This window comes from Ostrinia furnacalis, unplaced genomic scaffold (genome assembly GCF_004193835.3).
Source record: "Ostrinia furnacalis isolate ACB-3 unplaced genomic scaffold, ASM419383v2 OfSCF0450, whole genome shotgun sequence".
Classification (NCBI taxonomy): domain Eukaryota; kingdom Metazoa; phylum Arthropoda; class Insecta; order Lepidoptera; family Crambidae; genus Ostrinia; species Ostrinia furnacalis.
In genome coordinates, this window is record NW_021130689.1 from 522,833 (window position 1) to 535,760 (window position 12,928).

Below are 12,928 nucleotides of genomic sequence, written 5' to 3' on the forward strand. Positions count from 1 at the left end.
TTAATACGTTAAGTAAGTCCTTTCAAGCCACGTGTAGCTATGGGACATGATTACTAGCTAGTAATTGTGAAGAAAGCTCTAAGGGGAACATTATGATGTCATTGACTGACCAACTGTATTGCTACAACTGCTTATTAAGCTATGAGTAAACTCTCAGGCATAACATGTTGTTATAATAGTTTTTTTTGCAATAAAAATTATAGTTTGATGTTCAATAAATTCTAGAGTGGCGACTACCGGCTGGAAGACGTAGCGTGGGTAGGCCTCCTACTAGGTAGACCAAAGATCTGGTAAAGGTTGCGTGAAGAACCTAGATCCGGGCAGCGCAGGACCGTACATTGTGGAAAACTTTGGGGGAGGCCTTTGTCCAGCAGTGGACGTCATTTTGCTGAAACGAACGAACGGACGTACAATAAATCTGTTCGTTTTATTTGTACTACGACAGACGTCGAGCCGCGACTTGGCAATTCATATCTGTCGAAGAAATCTATGAGTCCACTCCACACTTTTCCAGGGTTGTTGGTCACTATCGTCGCGAGGATATAGACTTATCGTAGACAAAGAGAGACTTCTATCAGGTTAATTTATTTGTCACGACAAAACATTTCTTATTGCTCTTATAGACTTACCGTGGCCTAAGATAGACTACTATTACTACTATGAATGATTGATATTTATAACCTCTCAACTGTGGCAATTTTTTGTATGATTGATAATATTATCCTTTGATCATCATTTTCCATCAGTACCACTAGCACGAAAAACTTTCGAGTTCGTTTCGTTTGCGTATTCAAAGTGCCATCGAAAAATTTTGTATGAAAAATTAAACAGCGCCCCCTATAGGTCATAAAAAGAAAAAAAAAAACCTAGTAAGAAAAACTTTCGATTTTCTTTCGTATCGAGTTCAAATACTAGGCGTGACGAAAAATGGATTTTGTATGAAATAACGTAGCACGAACCTAATTTTGACAATCAACGTCGTTTCGTTGTCGTTGAAATCATCGAATGTTGTGTCACTGTCAATTTTGTTGTGAGAAGGTTACGTTGATAAAAATTTTACGTGTTTTTGAGGCTTAAATGTGGAGATTATGTGGTCGGCGAATTTATTTCCTTGTTTGGCATCATTTAGAGTTTAGATGCTTTAAGTTAAGAGATTAGGAAGCATCCCAACAGTGAGTAAAAAAATATATTTTGTGGACATTTTTCCTAATGTTTGTTTATTTCATATCTAATAAATAGGGCAACATAATAAGGAAAAACTTAAATCCTGATGTTGTGGTTGTTGCAGCGATACCGCCTCAAAGTCAATAAACCTGCATTTTAGTAGATACCTACTTATGTGACAAATTGCCGGAAAGATAGTCTTATGGCAACAAAAAGAGTGTCCTTGGAACACAAGGCAAGTACATAATTTATTCATACATTCTGTCTACTCTACATACCACATGATTTCTTTGTCCTTTGATAGATAATAATTATTACAGGTTATATTATGTGCTATGCATTAAGATGCATCCAGTTCATACCAAGGCACTGATGGTATGAAGAAGCATTTGGAATTACTTAACCAATGCTCTCAATACCCCCAACATACTCGGAGAAGTAGGTAGGTACTCATGCCTACATAAGATTTATCCATGAACTATTTTATACAAATGTACATATGCATTCAGTTCTTAAGATCATACAGAACAAAACACAACAGGGTGATTCCATACCTTTGCTCGTAAGTGTTTTAGCCAGAAAGTTTTAGATCTTAATAAACTTATTTACCTAAACTAATAACTATAAAATTAATGTTATAGTATTCTACTCATCAAAATTTATTAATCATTACAGGTACCTACCCTACCCAAACCTTACAAAGATCCAGCTCCGGCACAGAATAAGTAATAGGACCAAGGTTCCTGGGCACACTTAAGAAATACCATCAACACTTGCGGGCAAATAGACATTAATGGGATTAAAACAAAATATATGTGTGACAATTTATTTAATAAATACTTATAAAACATTAAACAATATTTTGAATTTCAATTAAAACATAGGTACCTAACAGTTTTAATTTTCTATTAATAGGTATGATACATGATTGGTAATAATCAAAATCGTTATTCAAATTGCTGAGAGTTTCAATGGCTGGCTGCTCATGGTTTCATATATTATCATCTGGCTACTCGGGTTTCCTCTGAAAAAGAAAACGTAATGTTAACTAAATACTAATTTAACTTGCCATCCTAACAATCAATATTATGAAAGGGCATAACATTTCAGTTTGTCTAGAGAATGCATAGGTACCTACTTAAATAATAAAGATTCAATTATTACAATCAACATACCTTTGACTATTCTTTTCCTGTCCTGTTAGGTCCAAAAAAGTGAGGCTAAGAACTGCAAACCGCTGCACTTTGCCTTTGGACTTCCACTCGCCAAAAGCGAGATCTCGATGCTCTTGCAAGATTTTTGTTAATAATCTAGCTGTTAAATCTTCTCCTCCATTCCATAAAATCTAAAACAAGATAGAATTACAATATACATATTTAACTACATGATTTAACTAAAAAATCTTTTCACTTGCTAATTTAATTTACTTACCGATGTCTCATCATGTTAACATCGTTAATATGGTCTTTATTTACTTTAAAACATAGCTTTATTACGACTTCTAATAACATTCTAAGAGGTTAGAAAATACGTCAAAACAAGAAAAATCCCTTGTCTTGTCACTGTCAGACGTGTGTGAGCGTGTGGCTGAGTGTGATTTTACAGTAGAAAAAATAGAAGATAGATTTGTCCACGAAATTAATTTATTACAACAGTAGGAATACACAATGGATAGCTCTTTTTATTTTCTATGACACAAGTGACAATCAACAGAACATTGTTTCTATAGCAACTTAAATTTATTCATAACGCCGCTTTGCTTGCCAGCTACATTAACAAGACGAAAGATGTTCCGAAATTTGTTTACCCAACAATATAAAAATATTGATTGGTAATAAATAATAATGGTTTTAAATACTTACATATTAAACAAACAATAACACAAAAACGTATAAACAATTAATGAGGCGTTATGAGCATTATTCATCTTTGTAACTTATTTTTTTAAATTTTATAACAACATCTTAAAATAACGCAGCATGTTTCGGACGGAACACACCATTCCATGTTAAATAAAAAAAAACTTATAAAATACTCTATGACTCGTCGAAAGAAGCTTGCCAAGTTCCTTGGCCTTGCGTGCCGACGAAAGAAGTTAGAAAGTTAAAAATCCTCAGTAAAACAAGAATGAACGTTTCGAGTTCGAACTCGAAACGTACAAAAATTCGTCCTCGTCTTGAACTCGAAAGTTTTTCGTACTAGTGGTACTGGTGAGATTCAAAGTTAAGAGCTTCTTCGTTGTGGATAAAAAAGGTATTATCGTAAAGTCTTTAGTATATCAGAAACATTTTTGATGCAATTCGAAACTATGATATTTAATGTCGTTCGTACTTCAAGGTCTTTGAATTGATCATACATTCATTCACCCTCAATTTTAGCTAAGTTTTACTTTTCAGTTCAGCATCAGTAATGTTTAGTTATGACAGCAATTTCCATCCCAAGATCGTACAAATAAATCCAAGTTTAAATCATTGTTTGCAAATTATTATAAGTTTGAGAGACGTATAATTAATATTAATATTATTATTGAATGTATAATGGTTGAATAACTTGAACAACAAAGTTCTAAGAGCTTTCAAAAGTAAAACGCACTTCGAAAATGCATCGCTTAAAACCTGTTTGTAAACACGTTCTATAATTGCTTCAATTTTTGTCTTAATTTAATCTTAGTTCGTCATAGGACGTCCTAAAAATTAATATGATCTATAAGACCGTTACCGCGATGACCCATTATCAAAGAAAATCGCAAGTAAATACTGGTATTTGCCTCTCACTTAACCTAGAAGTGATTGATTTACAACGATCCCCTAAGTAAACATCCCCGTCTGCGGCCCACGGCCTGCTTACGAGGTAACAATAACGGGACATAAAAGCCTTACTCATCACTCGTTATTTATGTGTTGATTCGAGCATCGCTTATCTTGATTCCGATAGAGATTTACCGACATGGACCTATTTGGCGCACGCATGAATCACTACACTCCAAATTTATAGCCCAGCAATTAAGAGACTTATCTACCTGTATATCAACAGGAAAATCCAGCTAGAAACCAACAAAAGATCATAGTTAAGCTGAAGAGGGACACTTAACATTCCATAGAAAAGGGGAGAGTCAGATAAGGAATAAATATGCAGTAAATAACTGGGATCTCTACATGAAATCAGATTTAAAAGTACCATGAATAAACTTACCGGTATTTATTTGCGAAAGCTTTTTTGTTGTCGTCTCGACCTGCAATAGAAAAAATAGTTTTAGAGTAATTTATAGCAAAGGACGAAGAAATATTTTTATAGCTTTCTATGAGATAAATGGACGCTGCATCGGAATATGATACAAGGTAGACCGACGACCTCATAAAGGTAGCGGGAAGGCGACCAACCACCAACCTGCCATTGTGGACATCATTGGGGGAGGCCTATGTTCAGCAGTGGACACTGGACGTCCTAAATCATTTTTTGACATGAAAAGAGCGTTGTCGTTTTTTTTATAACACATTCAGATCAACAGATGGTAACAGCTTTTAGTTGAAACCGTTTTAAAATACTGGTTTGATTTTTATTAACGTGGCAGTTACCTGAACCAGCCAATAGCCAAGGTAGCTAATTACTTTATAAGCTGTTACTTATTCATGATTTCCCTTTAGATTTTAGGAGAATTGTTTGCCCAAATACTCAATCACTTATTGGTTGGTGTCAAGTGACAACTAATTAAATTGATTTTATTCCATTACACAAAAGTTAAAATTTATGTAGGTGTACCAATAATTAAAAAAATATATAATTCTGAACTTACTTTGGTGGGCCATAAGTAACTTTAGGTTAAAGTTTAAATTCGGCAAAACCTGTGGCAAAACACTCCGTCTGGTCTATGCGTGGGCATTACTCGTAAAAAGCTTTGGCAGCATCTCATTACCAGGAATATTGCAAACTTATTTTGATTTACATGAAAAGACGCAAAGCGTTGTTTGGTGAATATCTGTTAGGGCATTTGTACACGTCACGAGCAAACTTCACCCTTATTTGCTAGTAAGGTTGATATTCTGTCATTTGCACAGAAGTAAGAATATTTATGGAGTTTTTAATGTTGCATGAAATCGGGTATTAGTCAAAAGTTTTGGTAATGGTTTTACCCTAGATGAGATCAACTGACGATTCTGTAATAACAATTGCCATCTTGCTCTTGTTATCCCAAGGGAGCTCTTGCTCCTCCTAGAGTTACAATCTCAGACATATTGCTCAGAATGTCACACATAATTTGCGGTAATTAGTTAGCTTACGCCAGATTTGTTTTACTTGTCTAGAATACGTCTTCAGGGAAATTTTCACGCCAATCTGGTAACATGACATTCGGAGGAAAATTACAAAAGTGTTCGTAGAACCTAAAGTTTAATATTTATGCTGAGGTGAAAACTCGAGTTTTGCTTTCACAAGCGTTGGTAATAATAACGCCCACAATTCGTTCATTCCTTTCAAATCGACCTACAAAATCACTGGCCCTTTCACAAGCCCCAACCTTTTCTGCATCAAAACAAATTGTTTAGCAAATTAATCGTGAATGGGTATTTTCCTCTAAGAATTTTGTTATTTTTTGAAAGGCGTAAATTAAATATTTAATGAAAAAGGTCGCGTGGATTTGACTGCTGGAAATTCAATTAAGGACTAAAACTCGCTGTAGTGGTGAATAATTTAATTTCGATAGATTTTCATGATTCGAGATTGGTGTGAACTTTATATTAGTTAATCTTGTAAGAAATGATTTTTCAATCCAAAAATGGTACTACTTTTACCATTCATCTACAAATATGTAATTTTTAAACGTATTAAATGCAAAAATTGTAATACCGAAATAGATTTACAAATACTCTTGTATTATTGTTATTTGGTTTTAGGTTTGCGATTACAAAGACTTGCTAAGCATCGAACTTGCTACCATTAATACGTTAAAAATCCAAATGTAAATATTAGCTAAAAGTCAGACCATATTTTTTATCATAGAGCGAATGTTACCTAGCAAACTGTGCTTTTGACATTAGTACAAATAAAACCGCAACCGCCCACAAAGCGTGGTATGCTTGAATGTTAAAACGTAATTCCAGTTTTTTCTAGCTATTTTTATGTTTTTGTTTTTTACGTAACGTGTAGTATGAACTTAACTATAAATAGTAAAGTTGCATTAGGTATTTTTTTTAACGTTTTCATCCATGCAGATAATCTACATACGTGTTTTTAACCTCATAAGCTTACCTCAATCAACATTACATCTAGTATTTAGGCTGATTTGCACCATCTAACTTTAACGGTAACTAACGATAACCGGCGCTTTTTGTATGGAGTTTGAGAGATTTTCGACGTTTGTCAAAGTTAAAGTCATATGGTGCAACTCAGTATTAAAGATTTTTCTTATTAAACCTATACCACTAGCTTTTATACCTATACTGTAATTGAATTAAGACTTAGTTGCGGATGTGTTAGATAGTCGTGATTCACATGTGATAAAATGTACAGAAACTCGCTTAGTGACTGTTGGGTGTAACAAGATGTGTCAGGAAGGTGTCACGAGCTGCCTTTAGCATCTTGGATACCATTAACTAATGGCGCAACATTAATTATTGGATTTACCAGAGACAGACGGGGCTGAGCGTGTTTGATTGTCCTGTCGCTCAGCGGGTACATCGAATAACACTTAATCGCCTTTCACTAACATCTTATCCAATTGCTCTGTCTTTGTAGTAAGCTTATGGATAAACGTTGTCTTGGGTAAACATGTTATGGCCTGTCTGTATACTGGATAAATATCTGAAGTATGTTTTTATGAATATGATTATGTAACAGTCTATTCTGACGAAATGTTAACCTTGGATCAATTTCATTATAGACGCATGAAATTATAGTTAGATAAGCTTAGTTATCTAGGTATTAAATAATGCCTGAATAATGATCCTCATAAATACTCGTGCTTTATAACAATCTCATTGTACTTGATTAATTCGGACCTTTAAAAACACAACTACTTACAGACCCTTCTGACAGATTAATTAAAATCACTCCCTTTAAGTGAAACGTTCGAATCGGGCCGATACCGCAACGGGTCTGAGTGCTGCCAATCCCTGAAACCACGTGTAAGTAAATGAAACGATCTGTTACTAGAATATTTCCAATGTCTGCTGGGAAATTCAAATTAAATACACATCAAAGACGTTGTTGAAATATTCTAACTAGTAATGTAAGTAATACTATACAGGGTGGAATTTTGTAATGCCCCCTAGAGGGAAAGTAGGTACCCTTAATACTGTAGATAGAAAATTTTACTCAAAGAAAACATTTCTTTATTTTTGAAAAGAAAGATAACTGCATTCAAAGATTGCAACTGCAACAATGAACAGACCTACTCTAGAACAACAACAACAATCATAATGTTTTTTTATAATTATGTCATATAACTTTCGTTCCTTTAGAATGATAATGTACAAAATGGTTGTCCCAAGAATTCCACATAATGCGATTATACTTTATATCACGGCTGTATAGTAGTATATTACTTACATAGTAGGTAGTCCTAAACCGGGATGAAGGGGCGGCTTATGTGGGCATTGTTTGTAGTATTTCTTGTGGCTCGAAGGACATCTTGTATTAGATGATATAAGTCGCAACTACATACATAGAAGTAACTCATTCTAATGGCATTCTTGTTTAATTGTTGAGCTTCTTAATCAGGGGGCGTAGTGTGAGTTTACGTCAAACGCATTCGGTATCGTTTTCAAAAATTATGAAGATTTTACTTAGTTCTTGAAAGTTTACGCTAGGGCGCTGTACAATCCGTCATAACTACATTTAGGCTGAGCTGCACCATCTTATTTTAACTTTGAAAAACGTCAAAGCTCTGTCAAACTCAATACTAAAAACACCGGTTATCGTCAAAGTTACGGTCAAAAAGTGGTGCAACTCAGCCTAAATGTCACTTTTTAACGCAGTCGACATCGAATGCGTTTGAAGATGAGAGTTTATAAGTATTATTTTATTTATGAAAGACGATGTAAACATCCAAAAGAACTAGTAACAATGTATTTAAAGTACTTAGCCTACTTTATAGAATTTGACAAAGAAGCTTTGAGTCGCGGATAAGTGCCAAAGAAGACCCTGTATAAAATAAAGCGTAACAACGGACAAATAGTTGAAACTTTACTTTTTATTCAAATAAAAGAAACATTCCTTTCCCAATATTAATTCTTAGATTTCAATTTCTTTAAACAATAATTTGTTCTATGCTGATATTTTATCTTTGAAGCGTAGAAGCGATATTGTATCAAAAAACATGATACCTTTTTTATTAATAGCAGCCAAATCTCATAAGGAGATTTAGTTCTGCCGATGTCGAATAATAATATTGATATTAGATTCCATATTAAACCACGGGTGTTTTTGCCTTTTTGTGGATTCCTCGGAGATAAATCTTTTTTCTAGGTTCCAAGATGTCATTGGACTCTAAGCGGCTTCATTGCAATCCAACTAATATTATAAATGCGAAAGTTTGTGTGGATGTCTGGATGTTTGTTAATCTTTCACGCAAAAACTACTGAACGGATTTTGATAAAACTTTACATTACAGTATTATTGTTTATAACCCAGAATAACATTAGGCTATAATTTATGACGATCTGTGACAAACTAAATTTCACGTGGGTGAAGCCGCGGGTAAAAGCTAGTATAAAATAAATCTACTCGCATTCAGACCATGTTTTTTGTTCAAATATTCGTAACAACGTCCGATTAACTCCTTTGAAGAATGTGGTAAACTTAGGCTGGGTTGCACCATCTTTTTTAACTTTGACAAACGCCAAAAATCTGTCAAACTCCGTACAAAAACACCGGTAATCGTTATAGTTACGGTCAAAGTTAGGTGGTGCAACTCAGCCTTACGATTGAACCATGCATGACAGACATGTCATGTCATACGGAAGGCTCATAAAATCATCTGATCATAGAAGAAAAGCGCGATTAACTATTTTAATTTTATTATCTCTCTAAATTTTGTCAAAATCTCTACAAAGTCATACAGCAGAAGTTTACCGCCAAAGTTTTATGTATACAAGAACTAACAGTCCCATACTTTCCCGACTACTTGACGATCTCTGCCAATAAACAATCCGGATCAAGGTTAAGCCCTCATTTACAATTTTAAAGGGCCGCGAATCTACTCGGCACGGGATTAAGGTCAGTCGTTAAGCTAAATTGAGCCTTACCATTTACGTCCTAAAAGACTTTTTGGACGTTAAAAAGCAATTAGACGTGATTTAACATGGCATAGTTGAACTGAAACCCTCGAGTGTCTTGTTTTGTTTGTTTTATTTAGTATTGACCTGGATTGCTTAATAGGGATGTAAAACGAAGATGTTTTATGTTTACTATCCACTGTTTTCGACAATTAAGTTACGATGCGGACGAACCTCGGATAAGCTACGATCCAATTGGCAAAAGGAACGAAACTTGACATAAATACTTTAATGTGAAGTCTAAAGTTAAGATTTTATATTTTCACTACAGTGCCAATTTAGTCAGATAGATAAATACTGAGATATAATTTCTTGGAATGTACAAAAACGTGCCTGAACATTTTATTTGTGTTGGTATTTTATAGATATTTTATTTATTATTTACCTTAACTCATTGGTACATGTTTTAAAATAATCATAAATATTTATTATAGATAGCACAATACGAGTAAATGTTTTCGGCATACTTAGTAATGATAAATGGAATTCTATTTCTATTCGGGGGGGGCGGTATCCGTGACGGCCGCGTTTACGTTAGCTCCGCTGCATTTTGCCTTTTAAAAATAAAAAAACGCAAGTTATCGCCCAAACTGTGTGTCAGTGCATTCCCCGGGATGTTGTGGTCGCGTCACGCATAGAAGCAACACTTGAAGTGCAGGGAAATTGCGACTGTGAGACATTAAATGGATTGACAGTGATCGGTGCAAACAATTGGACGTAGTTACACGAAAAGGATCCAATCCACAACATTGTCAAAAATGACTTTAGTATACCAAACTGATGCTAAATATCTATATTATCGGTCAGTAAAAAAGACCCACGTCAAAACAGCTGTTTTTCATTGAATTTGAACATCGGAACCAACCCACATCTATAGCCGCTAATGTATATTTTTTCACTTAAAACGATCCAACTGTCGTGGTTCTTACCCTGTGTTAGAAACTAAATCAGTAAATCGATCCAAATAGGTTGGATCCTTTTTGCGTAATTTGAATACCAACTTCAACCACACGTTAAAAACGCAAAAACGATCCACACTGCTTGGATTTATTTGCTGAATTGCTTATTTTATAATCAAATTAATAAATGGATCCAGAAAACTTGTTTTTTTTTTTTTCAATAAATGCATTTTTAAGTTTTATTCTAATAAATCTGTAAACGAAAACGATCCATAATAGTTCTTGGTATTTACTTACTGATTATATTTAAACAATAGTATAGAAATATTGTTTCACAAAAACAACCCAAGCCCAATCGAGGTAATCATACTTAGTTATGAAAAGGATCCAATCCACATCAAGTCATTTTCGAGATATTAAAATTTGAAGTTTATGACGTACCTATTTCTTCATAGGTATTAATTATAAAATAAGTTGTCAGTATGTTGTTATTGTGTATTATTATTATTCTTTTTATTGATTATAGTACAATCAAACACAATATTGTATTTCAGGAGATATTTGTAAAAATATGGAGTTGGATCCTTTTTGCTAAATAACTGTTAATATTGTGCACGCTCAAGACTTTATTCATTAAAAGACCCATGTAAAAAATATTAAATAATAATGAATTTTTTTTTTCAATAAAACGTCATTTTTTATTATTATTACTTTAATTTTATAAAAAAAAAACAAATATACACACAGAACATTAATCGCATTTTGAAGAATTTGAATAGTCGGTAGTACAGTATGCATGCACTCTTTCCTACTTGCAAAACACAAAACATAAATTATTTGAAAATTACTGAAGTGAAATTTTCTAAAATGTTTAAATTTAAAATCGGTTCGAAAAAAAAGTAATCTATAAGTTAACAAGCCTAATAAGTCATCGCTCTCCTCAGGAATAAAATCAAGATCTTCGTCGTAGCCTTCTATGTCTTCTACGATGTTAGAACTACCCTTTAGACTTATAAGTCTTGACAATCTTTTGGGATCAAATCTAACAGACAGAAGATCATCCAACTTGAGTTGAGGGATCCATAAAAAAAAATATTTTATGGGGACCAAATCACTTGAAAAGATCAAAGAATACAGTAAATAGAAAACTTTTTATATCCAAAGAAAAAGTTAATTGGTTAAAGACAAAGGTGATTTTATAGATAAGGACGATAAATTTCATCTATACAGGGTGTTAGGTAAATGGGTATATGAGCCGACACTAACCCATGTTAACATAAATGGTATGGTGAAGTCAGAAAATTGATATCTTCATTTTAATTATTTTAATTTTCATACAAATCGGATTTTATAATTTTTTTTTTTGTATGAAAATTAAAAAAATTAAAATGATGAAATCAAATTTCTGACTGAAACCATACCATTTATATGACCATGTTAACATGGGCTAGTGTCGGCTCATATACCCATTTACCTAACACTCTGTATATTGAAAAAAAGTTAGAAGGTAAATTCTTTGATATTAATGAGAAAGACCTTGTTTTATTGTGGCCCAACGGCAAGGTAATCCCTCAACCCAAGTTGGATGATCTTCTGTCCATGTTAGATTTGATCCCAAAAGATTGTAAAGACTTTTATAAGTCTCTAAAGGGTAGTTCTAACATCGTAGAAGACATAGAAGGCTACGAAGAAGATCTTGATTTTATTCCTGAGGAGAGCGATGACTAATAAATGATGAACAATAAAGAATTGAGTATTAAAAAATTACGTTTTATTGAAAAAAATGTCATTATTATTAAATATTTTTTACATGGGTCTTTTTAATGAATTAAGTCTTGAGCGTGCACAATATTAACTGTTATTTAGCGAAAAGGATCCAACTGCATATTTTTACAAATATCTCCTGAAATACAATATTGTGTTTGATTATACTATAATCAATAAAAATAATTACAATAATACCAGGCCCGCCGCTAAATGCTCACCGAGGGGTCATGCGCGTCATGCCCGCCGAACTTGTCTGCTCCTCTCTCACACCTCAATTTACTGGCGGCGGCCCCGCAACTCTCGCAAACGACGAGCCCAATATTTCGCGCTTGGGCCCTCACCTATGTTACATGACTGACTTCTCTCTCTTCGATTTTCGCCACATCACCCTTTTTTTAACGTGGCACAACGTGCGTAATAAAAATAAAAAGCATGAGGCGAACTTGTGATAATTAAATGTGAGGTTAATAGAAATGTTAGAATGACACTTTTTTTTTTTTTTTTTTCTTCTATTTTTCTTGTTTGTTGGATACACACCCCGCAGAGCACGACACTCCCTGCAACCGTTGCCAATTTCACAGCACAACATAATATATTTAATTGTGATAGTCTTGTTGTCGTCCTTCTGTTTCTTTGTTTTAAATTCCTAAATAATATCCTCTGGAGCAGCTGCGAATTGATTTGGCTTGTCTTTGCGCATGTTTTATTTGTAAATTTAGCTGACTTTGTAAATGTTTGAGTTATATAATTTTGTTTTTTTTTTTAAGAATCTTGCAACTCGGCACTGGCACTGTGTTCAGTTCGATCAATTTTTAAACGGAAACGTTC

The 12,928-nt window shown here is 33.8% G+C and overlaps 1 long non-coding RNA gene across 1 annotated transcript; it reads right to left on the minus strand.

The window, feature by feature from the left end:
- Positions 1–2,038: 2,038 nt before the first annotated feature.
- On the minus strand, positions 2,039–2,936 carry LOC114365509 (uncharacterized). Its single transcript, XR_003656958.1, has 3 exons — positions 2,596–2,936; positions 2,340–2,509; positions 2,039–2,188 (listed from the first exon to the last, which is right to left on the minus strand). It is a non-coding gene; the product is annotated as an uncharacterized LOC114365509 (long non-coding RNA).
- Between the last annotated feature and the right edge of the window lie 9,992 nt (positions 2,937–12,928).